A 17,858-nucleotide genomic window follows, 5' to 3' on the forward strand; every position below is an offset into this window, starting at 1 on the left:
TTGTTCCTATCCTTAAACCCGGAAAAGACCCAAACATCGTAAGTTCATATAGACCAATATCCTTACTGTCTTGTATTTTTAAAACTTTAGAAAGGCTTATAAAATTTAGATTAGATTGGTGGTTACAAAAAGAGAATTTACTTCCAGTAAACCAGTTTGGTTACAAAAGAGGTTTTGGAACTCTAGACGCTTTAACAACACTTGTTGTAGATGTACAGAATAACTTAACTAAAAATAACTACTTAGCAGCACTATTCTTAGATATTGAAGGAGCTTATGACTCAGTTTGTTTATCAACCTTAAAACATAAAATGGTAAATTTTTTTCATATGCCAATTGCTTTCGTTAACACAATAATCGGTTTCTATACAGATAGGGTAATTTACATCAGAGATCATAATAACAAACTAATAGGACCTCGACATAATTATTACGGTATACCACAAGGCTCAGTATTATCACCAATTTTATTTAATCTGTACACCTCTGATATACATAAGATGCAAATAAACAACATCCCATTCAAAATCATACAATATGCAGACGACTTTTGTGTCTATATGGAAAGCAAGAAATATGAAAACGGTATGCAAAACCTAAGTACAGTTTGTAGTTCCCTCTTTCCATGGTTCTTAGAGAACGGCTTAAATTTATCAATTAACAAATCAGCAGTATCTGTCTTTACAAGACACAATCTTCCTATAAACCAAGATGTATTACTTAGTGATCAATCTTTTACATTTAAAAATAATGTCAAATATCTGGGACTCATTCTGGACAAAAAACTAACTTGGAAACCACACATACAATATATGCTGGATAGATGTAGCAAAGGTATTAATTTCCTTAGAATGACAACTAGAGTGTGGTGGGGCTGCGATGTTGAAACATCTTTATTGTTTTATAGAGCTTATATACGATCCATTATAGATTATGGTGCTACTCTCTACGGTTCTGCTTCCAAAAACCTTTTAAGAAAAATTGACATTTTCCAAAATTCTGCCTTGAGAATCTGTTTAGGTGCTATGAGATCTACTCCTATACAACCAATACATGTTGAAGCTTCTGAGCCTCCTTTAGAGATTAGAAGAAATTTACTAAGCGAAAAATGGGTACTTAAAGCATACACTACAAATTTCGAATTATTTTCCAGTATATGTCATCTTAACGAATTAGATCTTACTCACAAGTATTGGATTAAAAAACCATCTCCGCCTTTATGTACTGCATTACAGAACAATCCTATTTTTTCAAATGAATTAAACACAGTAGACAAAAACTTAGACTACTTTGCTCTCTTCCATAAAACTGATGTAATAATACCCACATACAACGAAAACAACATAATCAGCAACAGTATCCTGAAATCTATTTTGAACTGCTACAGTGATGCAACAGTTATATACACAGATGCATCTAAATCAAGAGAAGGATCTGGCTGTGCTTATTTTTTACCCTCAGGAGGTTTCGAATTCAAGTACAAACTTCCCAATGAGTTTTCAATTTTCTCTGCGGAATCATTGGCCATACTCGAAGCGTTGAAATATATTAAAAACTCTTATACTAAAAAAACGTTAATTCTTTCAGACTGCCTATCAGTTTTACAGAATATCAAAAATACTTTTTTGCCCAAAACATTTAGTAATCCTTACATATTTTTAATAAAGGATATGTTAAAGCAGTTAGAAGACTCTGGCTTCAATATAAAATTTATTTGGGTTAAGGCACATATTGGACTCAAAGATAATGAGTATGTAGACTACTTAGCTAAATCCAGTATAACATCAGGCACTTTATTGTCATATTCTTTATGTGTATCAGATGTTATTACTATTTTTAAAAGAAACCAACTATCGATATGGAAAGATCAATGGAATCTTTATTGCTTAACAAACCCCACAAGATACACCACTTTACAACCAGTGATTCCACAAAGTACCTGGTTTAAGAGTTTTAAAGCTCCACGTAAATATATAACAACTATAAATCGACTACGTTTTGGGCATGCTTGCTATCCAAGTCATTTATATAAAATAAATGTGATTGAAGACAATAATTGCAAACATTGCGGAAAGCAGGGTGATCTTGATCATATCTTTTTTGAATGTACTAAGTTTCAACAGCATTCAAACTCTCTCTATAAAAATTTAATTAAACTTGATATGCATGCACCATTCAATATGCAGTCTTTGCTGGCTACAGGCTCACAACAAATATACAATATTATTATAGCTTTCTTGTCAGATACACGCACGGTCCTATAAGATTTGTACGCTGGCATGATATTTTTTATGATTTAAGTTCAGATTTGCATCTTTTTTTTTTGTCATAAATGTTTTATCACTTTATCAGAGTTCCATTATTGTTTTTATTGTATTATTGTTGTATTGTATTATTTATTGTATTACTATATTGTTTCTGTTTAATTTTGTATTAGGGATAGGATTGTATATTGTTTATTGCAACTGGCTGAATGACTAATGTCAATGCCATTAAATAAAAAAAAAAAAAAAAAAAAAAAAAAAAAAAATGATCCTACCCGATCTACCGAATGTCCCTTAGATCTATCAAGTTTAGAAAAATATCCAAATGACTTATATTTTACTTAAAAATAAATTCGATAAACCAATTCATTATTTACTTCTCTATTGCCATCAAAAAATTTCAGTAGGTTATATTTTTTAATACGTTTGTAATACCTACCTTTTATTTCCTAATATTTAAAAATTACATATTGGAGATTCCTAATCGTATTTCGGTATTCACATTTCATACAAGACTCTCAAGTCTCAAGTACTCAAGTATAAACAATTTTTAGATGATGGTTGGAATATCGATTTCAAGCAGATCACTTACTTTTTTACGTAACTATATTATCATCTAAAACTAAATAACTATTCCCAAAATTGTTTCATAAAAGCTGATGTGACAATTTCGTCCAGTTCTCTATTAGTAAATAAAAGTTGAATTATGGTTGTTTGGGTTAATTACTTATTACTTCGCATATTATTTATAATACATATGATTGAGATCGAAGATAGATAGAAATTTCTTCATTTTTCTCTAAATAAATTTTTTTTCCACAGGTAACTTATTCGGTTTTTCACCGGTTATTACTTTAAAAAGAAAAAACCGGTTATAATCGGGACAAAAAAAACGGTAAAACCGATTATTTCGAATTAAAAAACCGGTTTTAGGTTATAACCGGTAGGTTTTTCCCATCCCTAAATCGATTAATTTAGTTTGCAGTCAATACTAACAAAGTTATTCAAATTGTTTATAAGCCAAAAATGACTCTACTTTACTAAAATATTTTCGGAATGATAAAAATGACTTTTTATTATTTTTTTAAAAACTTTGAAAACATAAGTATTCTTTTTTCATGCGGTTTTCACATAGCAAATTTTTTATTTTTGAAATTTAAGTTTTATTTTGCAACTTCCGAAGCAACAAATAATCGTACCAAAATTCACAAACTGACATTTTTGACCCTTATTTGCTAATAACTAAAATTATCGTCCGAACTGTAACGGACATTTTTATATTTATAATGTAATAGGTATATAGTATCCAAAAAATCCATTAGCAACCTGGCCGGTCAAGTGTTCCGAACGTATATGTTTGCCTTATTTCCCTGGAGTACAATGTGTCTCCGGTTATCCATTTCTTTTCTCTTTTTTTTTCATCCCTATAATTTCGTTTGCAGTTTTTGCATAATATCCTTGAAGTTCTTCCATATTTCTTCCACTGTTTCCTCATGTTGGGACACTGCTGTTCGGTTTAATTTCAATCTTTTTGTGAATTCGATTCTTGTGTTTACTTTCCGGTTTTTGTCTTTGGCTAATTTCATCTTTATTTTGACCCTTACTTCAAAGACGCATGTCTTTGATATGTTTAATTGCAGACCAAATATTTGATTTTCGTTTTCAACCAGTCGTGTAAGATCAATCAGCTCTGATTGACTATTTGCAAGAAGGGCTGTGTCATCTGCGAAACGTAGGTTGTCTATTTTATGATTATTTATTGAGATGACTTTTTCCCATCCTTCAAGTGCTCTTCTCATAATATGCTCTTCATATATGTTGAATAATCGTGGAGATAGTATACATCCCTGTCTGACACCCTGTTCTGGATGAAATTCCTTTGAAAGTGTGTCAAGCACTTTAACTGATCCAATAGTGTGTTCGTATAGTTCAGTTATAAGCGAAATAAGGTGTTGGGGTACGCCTACTTCTTTTAGTATTTGCCATAAGTGTCTCCACTTGACCCTGTCGAACGCCTTACGATAATCTATAAAGCATATGTACAGTGGAATATTAAATTCCCTATATTTTTCGATTATCTGTCTTATATTCAACAGGTGTTCTCGAGTACCTCTACCTTTGGTAATTCCAGTTTGCTCTTGTGGAATTTCTCTTTGAAGGAATGTTTTTAGTCTCTCATTGATTATATTTAGTATTATTTTACTGGCATGTGATATAAGAGAAATAGTTCTATAATTGTCGCATTTATGGAAGCTGCCTTTTTTATGAATTGTTGTTATTGTAGATTTTGTCCAGTCTTCAGGCCATTGTTTAGAATGCCATATTTGGTTACAGAGTAGATGAAGTAATTTTACGCCAGTTTCTTCTGTGGCTTTGAGTATTTCTGCTGTTATCATATCTGGACCTGGTGCTTTATTATATTTAAGCTTAATGATCACTAGTCTTACTTTATTTTCAAGTATATCAGGTTCTCCTTCTACTTCATCAAAGATTTGGTTAACAGGTTCTTGGGGTTAATCATCTTTATATAGGTACCTGCAATACGATCTCCATGTCTCTGCTATATCTTCTCTGATTGTTCTCAGAGTTCCAGTGTTGTCTTCAATGGCCCAAGTTCTGGCTTTGAAGTATCTTGTTAAGTAGCGTATTTTTGTAAATAGATCTCTCGGCTGATTATTCTGATCATGTCTCTCAATTTCTTTGCATATACTTTGATAGTACAGTTTTTTATCTGCCTTGCATCTTCGCTTTACTTTTTTATTGAGGTTTCTTAAACTAGCTTTTTTCCTTTCACTATGCATACCACTTTGACAAAGATTTATTCTATTCTCAATGATTTGAAAGGTTCCATCTGTTATCCAGTGTTTCCGTTTCACAGGATTAGGTGTTGTTACACAATGTTTAAAAGTCTCCTATATTTCTTGTGATGTTCCGTTACGAATAGAGGGCATTATTTTATGTAATTACTTCTTGGAGAAGTTCGTCCTGCGTTTTTAGTTCTATCTAATGATCTATCTGATTATATCTATTATACAGGTGGTGACATTATAATTGATATATTATAGTATGAGAATAGAAAAGTTATATTATTAAAAATATTGTAATAAATAATTATATCTATGCATCTATAAGCGAGGTTCCTATAGCCTCTGCTACTTCTCGCATTTCGACCGCTATCTTTTTCAGTCCATCCATTCGTCTTCTTTGATGGCTTTATCTCTCATGATGTACTGTACATCTTCTTCCCAGGTAACTGAAGGCCTTCCCCTTCTTCTTCTTTGTTGTGGTATGTAATTTAAAGCTTTCTTTGGCCATCTATCTTCATTCATTCGTTTGACGTGACCATACCACACTAGTTGTCTCGTTTCAATTCTATCTACACTGGAATATACAGTTTTTGTCCTCCTTCCTGATGCGATCTTTTATATACCACACGCTCTCCTTAGATAATCTATTTCTACTACCTACTTCTATTCTCTTTCTATCTCTTTTTGTGATCTGCCAAACTTCTGCTCCATAAGTCATAATAGGCTCTACCAAGGTACGATAGATTGTCGTTTTTTGTTTTATCTCTTTAGACCATAGTAGAGAGCTTATAATGTTTACCGCTATTTTGCCCTGCTGTGTTCTGTTTTCGATGTCGCTTTTGCCTTCTTTAGATAATATAGATTCGAGATATTTATATTCTTTAAATGTATTTGTTTTTCTAATTTCTAAATCTGGATCTCCTAATAAAGAATTAAGAATTAAATTCTAACACTTCTATAATATGTTACAATTGAGCAATTAGACTACCAGTTTCGGCAACTGGTTATGATAAATTCATCAATTTTAATGAACATACTTCTTAATTGTTTTTATTCTTGCAGTAAAAAAATACACTGTTAATTATACAAAGAGAATATCATTAATCTGTCACAACAATAATTGTTTTAACATACTACAATAATCATTTATAAAAATATCCGAAGTCTAAATACCAACATTTGAGGTGGCAACAGCGTAGTAGAAGCCATGAGGACATTAACTGAAATATACGGATTCCGCGACAACCTTAAAATGAATAAATATATATTTGGACGTCATCAAAACCGTTAAAGTGATTGTAGATATACAACAAGCGAACGTGGCGCGCCTGACGGCAACTGCCTCAAGTAATGTGTATATTATTATACAGATAACGTGTCTGAGGACATCCGGCCAATATTTTGTTCAAGCATTGTAGGAAGTGGTACCTTTCACCTGCGATAAATTTTAGAGAAAATCCTCGTGGCAACCGTATATCGGAGTCCACGAAGACCTGGACGCCACGAGAGACTACAGTTTAACATGGGGGGACGTCATGAGATGCTAAAAATAAATATATATATATATATATATATATATATATTATATATATATATATGTATTATATATATATATATATATATATATATATATATATATTGATACATGTATCCATGTGACTTCCAAAGTAGATTCTCGTAATACGTTGTTACTTCATATATACCGTTATGACTTCCGATTTCGGAAGTCACAACGTTTTGCCTATATTTTTACGAATTTGGCTACTAGATGGTATCAGAAGGCTTATATTAAAAATTTCGCTGGAAGTCATATCGTATCTAACATACTCATAAGATCAGATTTTAGTTCGACGGTATATCACCAGCGCTAGTGTCGCTCCCGTGCTACTATACAGGCCATGTACACAACGCGTAGCGTCTTCCGTATACCACACCGCTCGGTGTGACTTCCGTTTTTTGGCAACCCTGTGTAACGGTTTCCAGACATTTATCTGTTGTAGATTCGCGGTCCTAATCGTACTTAGTGTTTTGTGTGCCTTTTGTTTTTAAACATGAATAATAGCAGATCTGCTTTACTTTTAAAGTTAGCCTTAAATGAAGGTACAATAAGTGATTATATATCTCTATAATTATATATTTTCTGTACTTATTTTAATCTATAATATTTACTTACCTATTTACTTATATAAATTCATTTTTCTCGTGTTTTTGCTTACTTCCTTTTTTACAATGAACTTCTAATTTAATCTACACTCACCGGCACGAAAAACGGGCACCCCAAAAAAATGGGTAATTTTTGATGTCTCGTATCTCCCAAACCTGTTGTCCGATTTAAGTAATTTTTTTTAATATGTTATAGCCTTATTCTTTAACAAAATAGCTATGATAATATTGTTGATAGACAGGTAAATTTTCATTGTATACCGGGTGTACCAATCAAACTGGGTTTTTTTTTCTCAATTTTCACAACACCCTGTGGAATATTCTAGCCTTTATAAAATATTTAAATCAAAGCCTAACTATAGCTCCAGGTTTTATTAACATTGTTTTTTTATTCATTCGCTTACGTTGGATAATAAAAAGTTAAGGACTTTAACAACTAGCCATGTTCTTTATCGATACAGGTGTTTCTATATATAAGTGCGACAAACTTTAAGGGGTAATTTCTGCATGAAAAAATAATGATCGTTTGGCAAAAGAATTTTATATTTGCAAGCATTTGCGGACATAGCTTTATCAAGTAAACGATCATTATTTTTTCATGCAGAATTACCCCTTAAAGTTTGTCGCACTTATTTAGAAACACCATGTATTGATAAAGAACATGTTTAGTTGTTAAAGTCCCTAACTTTTTTATTATCCAACATAAGCGAATGAAGAACAAACAGAACGTTAAGAAAACCTGGGGCTATAGTTGGGTTTTAATTTCAATATTGTATAAAGGCTAGAATATTCCACAGGGTGTTGTGAAAATTGAAAAAAAAAACCAGTTTGATTGGTACGCCCAGTATACAGTGATAATTTACCTGTCTAGAAACAATGTTATTACAGCGATATAGTTAAAGAATAAGGCTATAGCACGGGGGTGGGCAAAAGCCGGCCCGCGGGCCGAGTCCGGCCCTTTCGCTTACTTTGTCCGGCCCGTTGAAAAACCCCGCAAGTACCTAATCTTTTTAATCCCTTTTATGTGATTTTGTTGAAATCAACAGTAATAGTTTGCATAGTGTTCACATAAATTATTAAATATATAAATAATAGAGAGTATTATAATTACGAACAGCCTTAGCTAACTATATTTTTAAAAACTGTTTAATTGTAACTATTTACTTTAAATTTCTTTTAAAATATAGGGAAATCCCCGGAGATTCATAATTGTTTATTCGGTATTAATAATTGTATTTAACTCTCAAGGTCTCAAGACAAGCACTCGGTGTTTGGGTATCTATTTCAACCATATCACTGACAGTTTATGATCTAAATACCTCAGCACTTTGGTCCCAATAATATGATTCTTTATTTATTAAATCTGAATTAAGTATGGTTGTTTGGAATACCTACTTCAGCATAAAATTCATTGTTACCGATTTTTGCCGAAGTTTTACAACTACTTCGAAAGACGTGTATAAGTTTATTTTGATTTAGCACTGGTCGTATTTCCTATTACTCCTCATATTTCTTTTGATACAGTGTGTGTTATTTTGCAAATATATAATAAATTGAAAAAGTGGAGGACATTTTGTAAGTAAAATTTGAAAACATTGTTTTTATTTTATTGTATTAAAATATTTATTTGTAAGCATTTGCAAAATGATACAATCTAAAAAAAGAAAAGTTGATTTGGAATGCAGAAATTTTAATGAAGCATGGACAGAAAAATACCTTTTTACGAACATTGGTAAGAAAGCAATTTGTTTAGTTTGCCATTAAACCATTGCTGTTTTCAAGGAATATAATTTAAAGAGGCATTTTACATCAAAACATCCAAAATATGCATCGTTTTCTTTAGAAGAACTTAAAAATGCTGCAGACAACTTAGCAAAAAACTTAAATAAATAACAAAATATTTTTAGCAAACAAAGTAACATCGAGAAATCTACCACACAAGCAAGTTATGTTATTGCACACAGAATTGCTAAGTTATGTAAACCTTTTTCTGAAGCAGAATTTGTTAAACAGTGCATGGTAGAAGTGTCAGAGATATGTTGTCCTGAAAAAAAACATATTTTTGAAAATTTAAGCCTGTCAAGGAGAACAATAGTACGACGGATCGAAAATATTTCAGGAAATTTACTCGACCAGCTAAAAACAATAATTGCTGATTTTACATATTGTTCTCTGGCGTTGGATGAGTCCTGCGATATTACTGACACAAGTCAATTATTAATATTTATTCGGGGCATTAACAAAAAATGTGAAATTCGCGAGGAACTTCTTAGTGTGCATCCAATGAAAGATACAACTACCGGTGAAGACTTCTTTAACGCTGTTGAAGAGTGTTTAGTTAAAGTAAATTTACCTTGGAACAAAATAGTAAGCATCACTACGGATGGCTGTCCTAGTTTAACAGGGAAAAATGTGGGCTTACTAAAACGAATCAGCGACAAAGTAAAACAGTTGCAGCCAGAACAAGACATATTATTTTTACACTGCATTATTCATCAAGAAGTGTTATGTAGAAAAGTTTTAAAATTGAATCACGTCGTTACTGTTGTGACAAAAGTTGTAAATTTTATCCGGGAACGTGCCTTAAATCATCGACAGTTTGTTGAATTTTTGAAAGAAATTGAAAGTGACTTTTACGAAATTCCTTACTACACTGAGGTGAGATGGCTTAGCATCGGTAAAGTTTTGGACAGATTTCAATATTTGCTTGATGAAATAGTATCCTTCTTGTCGATAAAAGAAAAACTACATGATTTTCCTGAATTGCAAAATGAGGCATGGCTAAACGATTTGTCGTTTTCTGTAGATATTGTAAAATATTTAAATGAACTTAATGTAAATTTACAAGGGAAAAACCAGTTCGCTTTCAATATGCACTCAAATGTCAAAGCATTTATGATAAAACTAAACTTATTTGCTGAGAACTTTAATAAAAAAATATTAAACCACTTCCCATCATTACAAACACGACGAGAATTATTGAAAAATTCTGATTTTCTTAAATATAGTTCAGTAACACAAGACCTGCATATGAATTCCAAAGAAGATTTCAAGATTTCAAAGCTATTGAAAAACCTTTGTCATTAATTAGTCAACCTTTCAATTTCGATGTGCAAGAAGCTCCTGTTGAAATTCAGCTAGAATTAATTGACTTACAGGCAAATAATTTATTAAAAGAAAATGTTCAATCAAACGAATTGAGTGCTTTCTACGGTGCTTTGAATACAGAACATTTTAAACATTTTTTAAACTATGTTCAAAAATACCTAGTTTTATTTGGTTCGACATATATTTGTGAAAGAACTTTTTCGTTGATGGTTTCCACGAAAAATAAATATCGATCACAAATTACTGACGAAAATCTACACTCGGTATTAAGGATTGCTACAAGTGATTTGGATCCCAATTTTGAAGAAATAATATCACATGAACATTCGCGATTTCACGTTTCGCATTAACTATTATAGAAGTTATACTTATAATGAGTATTCTATTAATTTTAACGTTTAATGTTTGTCTTTTTTTTTATAATTTTATTTAATATTAGGTATATTTACAAAATATGTATCAATATAAATTAATTTGTATCGTTAAAATATAAATATATAAGAAAATAAAATCTTTCAATAACTGATTTATTTAATTACCATTAATTTATTATTATTCTTCTAACGCCGACTCCACTAATGATGGTTGGCTAAAACACCATTGCAAATTCGTCTCTATTTTCTGCTTTTCTTAAAAGCGTCTGTGTGTTTAACCCGGTCCAGTCTCAAATGTTTTCAGTCAGAATATTTGTCGTCTACCAGGACCCCTTTTTCCTTCGAACAACTCGTACATATCATTTCTGAGCATGTGCCGTAAATATGCTGTCTGTCTCCTTTTAATGGAGGTCAAAAGTTCTCTGTCTCTTTCCATTTCGTGCAACATCATTTTGTTCGTATATGATCGGTCCATGGTATTTTCTAAATTCTCCCAAAAAGCCACATCTCAAAAGCTTCCGGCTTTCTCATTAAGTCAGCATTAACAATCCAAGATTCGGCACCATAAAAAAGAATAGAGTGGATATACAACATTTTATCAACTAATATCAGATTTGCAGATTGAGTCTTTGGTGACTCAGAAATGTCCTCATCTTCAAAAAGTCTACCCTCAATTGCTCTATTCTTGATCGAATTTATGATTTCAAATTTAAATCTTCCGTAATCCAGACTCCTAAGTAAGTATTTCATTTTGTCCACTTGCTCAATATCTTCATTTTTTGTCTTGTTCTTTTTCTGGATCTTCTTATGATTTAATATAATGACCATTTTTTTTTCAATTACGTGACATATTTTACTGGGCACAAGTTTTTCGCATGTATTCCCAAGTAGGACAATTTATTATTACCATTTTCTAATTATTAACAGTCAAATTTCTTTGTCCAAATGCTTTAAAATAATACTTATAGTATTTATTTCTTGGGCAGGGAATAAACTACACCAAAAAAATTCGCGTGGGCACAGCGTACATATCCGGTATAGTCCTCCGGCCCGAGAGACATTTTGAAACTTTCATTTTGGCCCGCGCTTAAAAGTAATTGCCCACCCCTGATCTAAGCGGTTTTTTAAAATTTATGGGTTTTGCAATATTTTACCGTCAGCGAACGGACTAATAGTAGAGGATCCGATATAAGGCCGATCTGCATCGATCTATTTAATGGATAACGTGTGCGTGAAGTAACAATGTATTTTAAACGGGATTTACTTTTTCGCACTGTTTTTGACACACTTTCATATAATCAAATATCCTTAACTTTCGCGTTGTCATGGTGATGACATAATGAGCAATAAATTACAAAAAAAAATTTGACAGTTTTGTGGTTTGAAAGAAATTAGAATGTTTAAATAAGTTCTAAAAATTGTAGAATAGGAATGAATTCCAGTGATGAAGAGTTACAGTTTTTTTATTTGTTTATCGTAGATAAAATATTGTATGAATCTGTGCGTGAAGTACTTTTTGCGAACTTAAGCGATGTATAGCACTCGCTCCGTTGTCGCTTGTGCTCTAAACATCACGTGCATTCGTAAAAAGCATACTTCACGAACTGTTTCATAAATAACTATTTTCATATATTAAAAAAAAATGTTTCGACCCGGGTAGATATTATTCCAGATTTTCAGATTTCAGCACAGTGTTAGACGGTTGGGGCATATATGGAGAGCAGGTAGCGTAACAACTATAAACTCAATTTTACAATGGAAACCCGGAGTTAGAAGGAGACGCGGAGGAACTAGAATAAATGGTTACAGGAAGTAAAGGAAAATTTATATAGGGCAGGAATTAGAGACTAGCAGAAAAAGACAGAGGATAGAAAGAACTGGAGAAGCACAGTCAATAGTATCGAGTAGCAGACTGGGACTAATCTGCTCTAAAAAGATGGATCTAGATAGCTTTTTAGCAGCTCAACCCCACCTGGTGTATTTAGCCATTTAATTTTCTTATTACACATTATTATTGGTACATCAAAAATTAAAAGGACGGTGCCTGTAATAAAATCTAAAATTCAAAATTTAATCAAGAAAAATAATAAATATTAAAATTTCCTATAAGTTCAAATTTATTTATTAAAATTTTTGATATAATTTTCATAAATAAATTACTTACTAATAACGCTTTTTTAATTAATTCCAAAAAATCCATTTTGCAGCAATAATAAAATATTAGTATTTGTAAAATAAATATCAATCATATCATAAATAATACAGGTTTACAAAAAAAAACTAAATTTCGGACTATTTGACGAAACCATGTTACAAGGGGGTTTTTGGGGTAACTGATCACGAATCCGGGGTCCGCTCACCTCTTTCACGCCAGGTAAAGGTCATTTCAAGGTCAAATCAAGATAAATCGACAGTCGCTCTGAGAAAGTATATTAGGGCGTTTTTGGTGTCGCTGATGACGAATCATTAGTCCGCTGACCTCTATCACGTCTAGTTCAAGGTCAAATCAACATAAATCGACACAATCGCTCTGAAAATATAGGGGTTTTGGAGTCACTGATCATGAAAACTGCGGTCCGTTGAGCTCTACCACGTAAGGTAATGGTCATTTCAAGGCCAAATCAGGACAAGTCCACAAAACTGATTTGACCTTGAAATGACCTTTACCTGTCGCGGTTGAGCTCAACGGACCCCAGTTTTGTGATCAGCGACCCCAAAAACCCCCTAATATACTTTTTCAGAGCGATCGTGTCCATTTATCTTGATTTGACCTCGAAATGACCTTGAGCTAGACGTGATAGAGGTCAGCGGACACAAATTCGTCATCAGCGACCACAAAAACCCCCTAATATACTTTTTCAGAGCGACTGTCGGTTTATCTTGATTTGACCTTGAGATTACCTGACGTGATAGAGGTCAGCGGACCCCGGATTCGTGACCAGCGACCCCAAAAACCCCCTAGTCATATGGTTTCGTCAAATATTCCGAAATGTATTTTTTTTGTAAACCTGTTTAATCAAAAGAATATCAATCTTTTAATTTAAATAGACAACTTTAAAACATAGAACTGCATTCACAACTGCATTCACAGTAAAAGTTTCAAAAGATCACACATTACGCTTAAAGTAAGAGGTAAATCAGCAGACGAGTCGTTGTGACTTCCAAAATATGACAACACCGCTGGAAGTGACAACGCACCTTGAACTACCCTATATATGGAAGCCATAACGTATGCTGTACGCTTCGGTATATACGTATATATATACAAAATTTATTTTGGTAAATCCTTTCCCCTCAATAGGTAGACCCATTTTATAAGCCCCCCTTTTACCAAATACACAATTTTTAAAAAATAATTCCTAGTAGAAAAGGTGGAAGTCGGACAGCCTCTTCTGTATACCGGAAGTCACAACTTAACGTGCATCAATATATATATAATAAAAATTTTTTTAATAAAAATTTTTTTTAATAAAAATTTTTTTGGGGAATGCAGTCAATAAATTTTTGGGCTATTCAGTGAAACACTTTGAACTTATTAGTCGAGCTTTCGAAAATTTTATTTTCTTTATCAAGACTATCTACAAATAAAAATGTTTAAATTTAGATAAAACTCAAAAAATAAAACTTAACTTACTGCTCGTGGTTACAAATTAATAATTATACAACTTATATAAAAACATGAAAATTTCTTAAAAGTAATATGTAAACGTAAAAGTTTTGATAGTATGTCAATTCGACATCACTCAAAAAAATGTCGTTGGACTACTATAATAATTCGATGGGTTGGGAAAGAAATTAATGACATAATTTGTTGTAATTTATGATAGAAGAAATAAAAAAAATATATTTTAGGTAGAATTATTAGTAATATTTCAACAAATTTTAATAAGACAAAATGTTATTATAAATGATACTTAATTTATCAATGTCAGATCTCTTATTAATGCAATTTAATTTTTTTATCCAAACCATTTCTTTAAATTCTCTTTTGCGTAAATTAATTTCCCTTTCTAAAATTGTGGTTTCTTGAAACATGAAAACATGATCATCATTAATCACATGTTCTGCCAAGGCACAAGATGGGACATTTCTCTTAATATCGCTTTTGTGTGAAGTTAATCTAAGGGATAAATTCCGTGAGGTTTGACCAACGTAACATTTACCACAAGTGTTACAAGGTATAGAGTAAATAAGATTAGAACTCTCCATAACTTGTAGTGGAGTCTTCGTTTTGGTGTAAAGACTGTTTAAAGTTTTAATATTTCTAGTGGCAATCTTAATTTTTGGATTTTGCCTAAATAACTTAACCAATTTGAGTGTTAAAGTTGGTATATATGGTAGAGAACAATAAGAAATGGTAGGTAAACTTTCTAATTCCCTTTCCTGTTGGTCAATATTGTCTTCATGAAGTGTTCTATTATCATTAGTGCTAAAAATTAATTTATTTAATAAACCCCTGGTATATAATATAATACAATTCGGAGTTGAGTGCCGACCGCAGACGTGAACACATGTATGTTGTTAAGTATAGTGCGTAAAGTCAAGAAATTTAACAGTTCTGTATTTAAAAGTGAAAAAAGGCCACTCAGTGTGCTGCACTACAAACTGTAAGTTACACTTTTCTTACTACAAGTGAAAACCATTCGAATACCAAAAAGGAAACCTGGATTTAATTTAGCCAAATCAAAATTGTTGACATTTTATACTGATATCAATCATTCATTGCCATTATTATCAATTCACGGTCAACCACAATGCCTCCCACTTGTTCTGTTTGCTCGAACTCGATTCTAACAGGCCCCGATGAAGTCTCATGTTCAGTATGTAAAAGCGTCGCCCACAGAAAGTGTACATCGCTTAGCGAAAATCCGTCAAATAAACTCGTACAGGAGCATATTTGCAATCATTGTAAAGTTGATTGTACACAATCACTCAATATATCCCATTTTAATGCACTTATGGGGAGACTTGATGATCTAAAAAATGGAATTTCGGAATGTAAACAAAATATTAGTGCTTGCCACAATCTATCTCGAATCTAAATGAACAAATTGCAACACATGCCAGCCAAATTGCTTTATGTATCAATAATATATCTGAATTAAAAATCGAACACGATCATCTAGCTACAAAAGTTGAAAAAATAGCCAATAGTGGTTCTCCCGAGGGGTTTTCTCTGCCTGAAATGTATGCTGAAACTTGTGAAAGGATTAAGCGAGAAAACAACATAATAGTTTTCGGACTACCAGAGCTTAATGCAACTTCACATTCAGATATGGCTAACACTCTAGAAATTTTAAATTTGTTAAATATCGGCAAAGAAGTACAAATTTCATCAGTTAGTAAAATTGGAAAACCAGTGCATGGTAAAAATCGACCAATTCGAGCCGAAATGAGTAAAAAATATATTGTTAGGGACATACTACGCAATAAAAATAACCTCTGTCGTAAAACATACCCAAATATATCTATTAAAGCAGACCAAACACCTTTACAAATGCAGGAACTGAACAATTTAAGAAAAGAACTGGATTCTCTCAAGCGAGATGGAAAATCTGTTACCATACGCTACATTAACAATGTTCCAAAAATTGTCGCAGCCAATGAAAACGTTAACAGCTCCAAAAGAAGCAGGGATGAAGAAATATCACCACCAAGAGACCGAGGATCAAACGCAAAATCATCAAAAAATACCACAACTTCACAGGAAAAATAGCAATCATTACAAATTGCTTTTTGGAATTCTACTGGCTTTTCCCATATTGAAGATTTCGTGAATTCTAATTTTTCTAGGGACATCTCGGTTTTTTGCATATCTGAAACATGGTTGTTGTATCAGCCATCATCCATATTTTTGGACAATTACAATGTTTGTTTTTCTAACGCCGTTCGTGATAAATCTCGCGGCAGGGCCAGTGGAGGTTTAATAACTTTTGTGAAAAAACCTTTAAATGTGTGTGTTTTAGATAAGTCACTGTACTGGTTAACTTGTTTAATATCCTGTAACAGTTGGGAGATAATTATAAGCAATGTTTACTTTAAGCCTAACTTAGACATTGATAGCATTTTAGAACTTTTCAATTTTTCTTTGCAAGAAGTAAACAATGCGTATCCAAACACTCCTGTTTTGATAGGTGGAGACTTTAATTGCCGAATGGGGTCTTCTGGTGAAGTACCACTAGAACTAATTTCTTACAGTAATATTTTCGCTAATAGAATAAGTAGTGACGGTATTTTTAATCGCAAAGATGAAATTCTTCTCAACTTTATGGACGAAAATTCATTCACTCTCTTGAATGGGAGAACTAAAGGTGACATACCGGGTCAATTTACTTACTGTGCTTCTGCAGGTAATAGTGTTGTCGACTTGCTATGGATGCAAAATATTCAAATTTCTTCAGTAGAAAGTCTCCAGGTTTTGGAATATTTTGCCTCCTCTGGAAGTCACTTCCCTTTAAGGCTGATATTAAATTTACCGTCAGCTATAAATAAAAAATGTACACAGCAGTCCAACAATCCAGAATACACATTAATTCCATCTTGGAATGAAAACTACGCATTAGCATTTTATCATACTTTAAAAAACTCACTAAACTGTATGCTTGAGCCAGACTTGGAAAACTCATACCAAAAGCTTGTTGAAACAATTACTAACACCTCTTTGCTTCTTGGCTTATCGAAAAAATTATTTAATACTCCAAAAAACTCCAGAAAAAATAATAAACCTTGGTTTGATCAGGAATGTTACAACTCAAAAAAATTTGTTCAGCAAAATTTGAAAATAGCAAAAATCAACAACTTTCTACCAAATTATAAAAATGCTTATTTGGTTAGTAAAAAGCAGTATAAGACAATGATTGATAACAAGAAAAAATCTTATACAAACAATTTTACGCAGGCTTTAAGTAACGTTCGCGATCAAAAAAACTTTTGGAAAACGATCCAGTATTTTAAGGGAAATACAGTTAAAACTAATCTAGATATTCACACGTGGGAATTATTTTTAAATAATATTTCGCAAGAGAAAATTGTCGATAATACTCTTTTTTTGACGTTCGTTGTCCTATTTTGGATGCCCCTATATCTCTTAAAGAAATTAGCAATACTCTAAAACAATGCAAAAATGGCAAAGCCCCCGGACT

The sequence above is a fragment of the Diabrotica virgifera genome, chromosome 1 (genome assembly GCF_917563875.1).
Source record: "Diabrotica virgifera virgifera chromosome 1, PGI_DIABVI_V3a".
Taxonomy (NCBI): Eukaryota; Metazoa; Arthropoda; class Insecta; order Coleoptera; family Chrysomelidae; genus Diabrotica; species Diabrotica virgifera.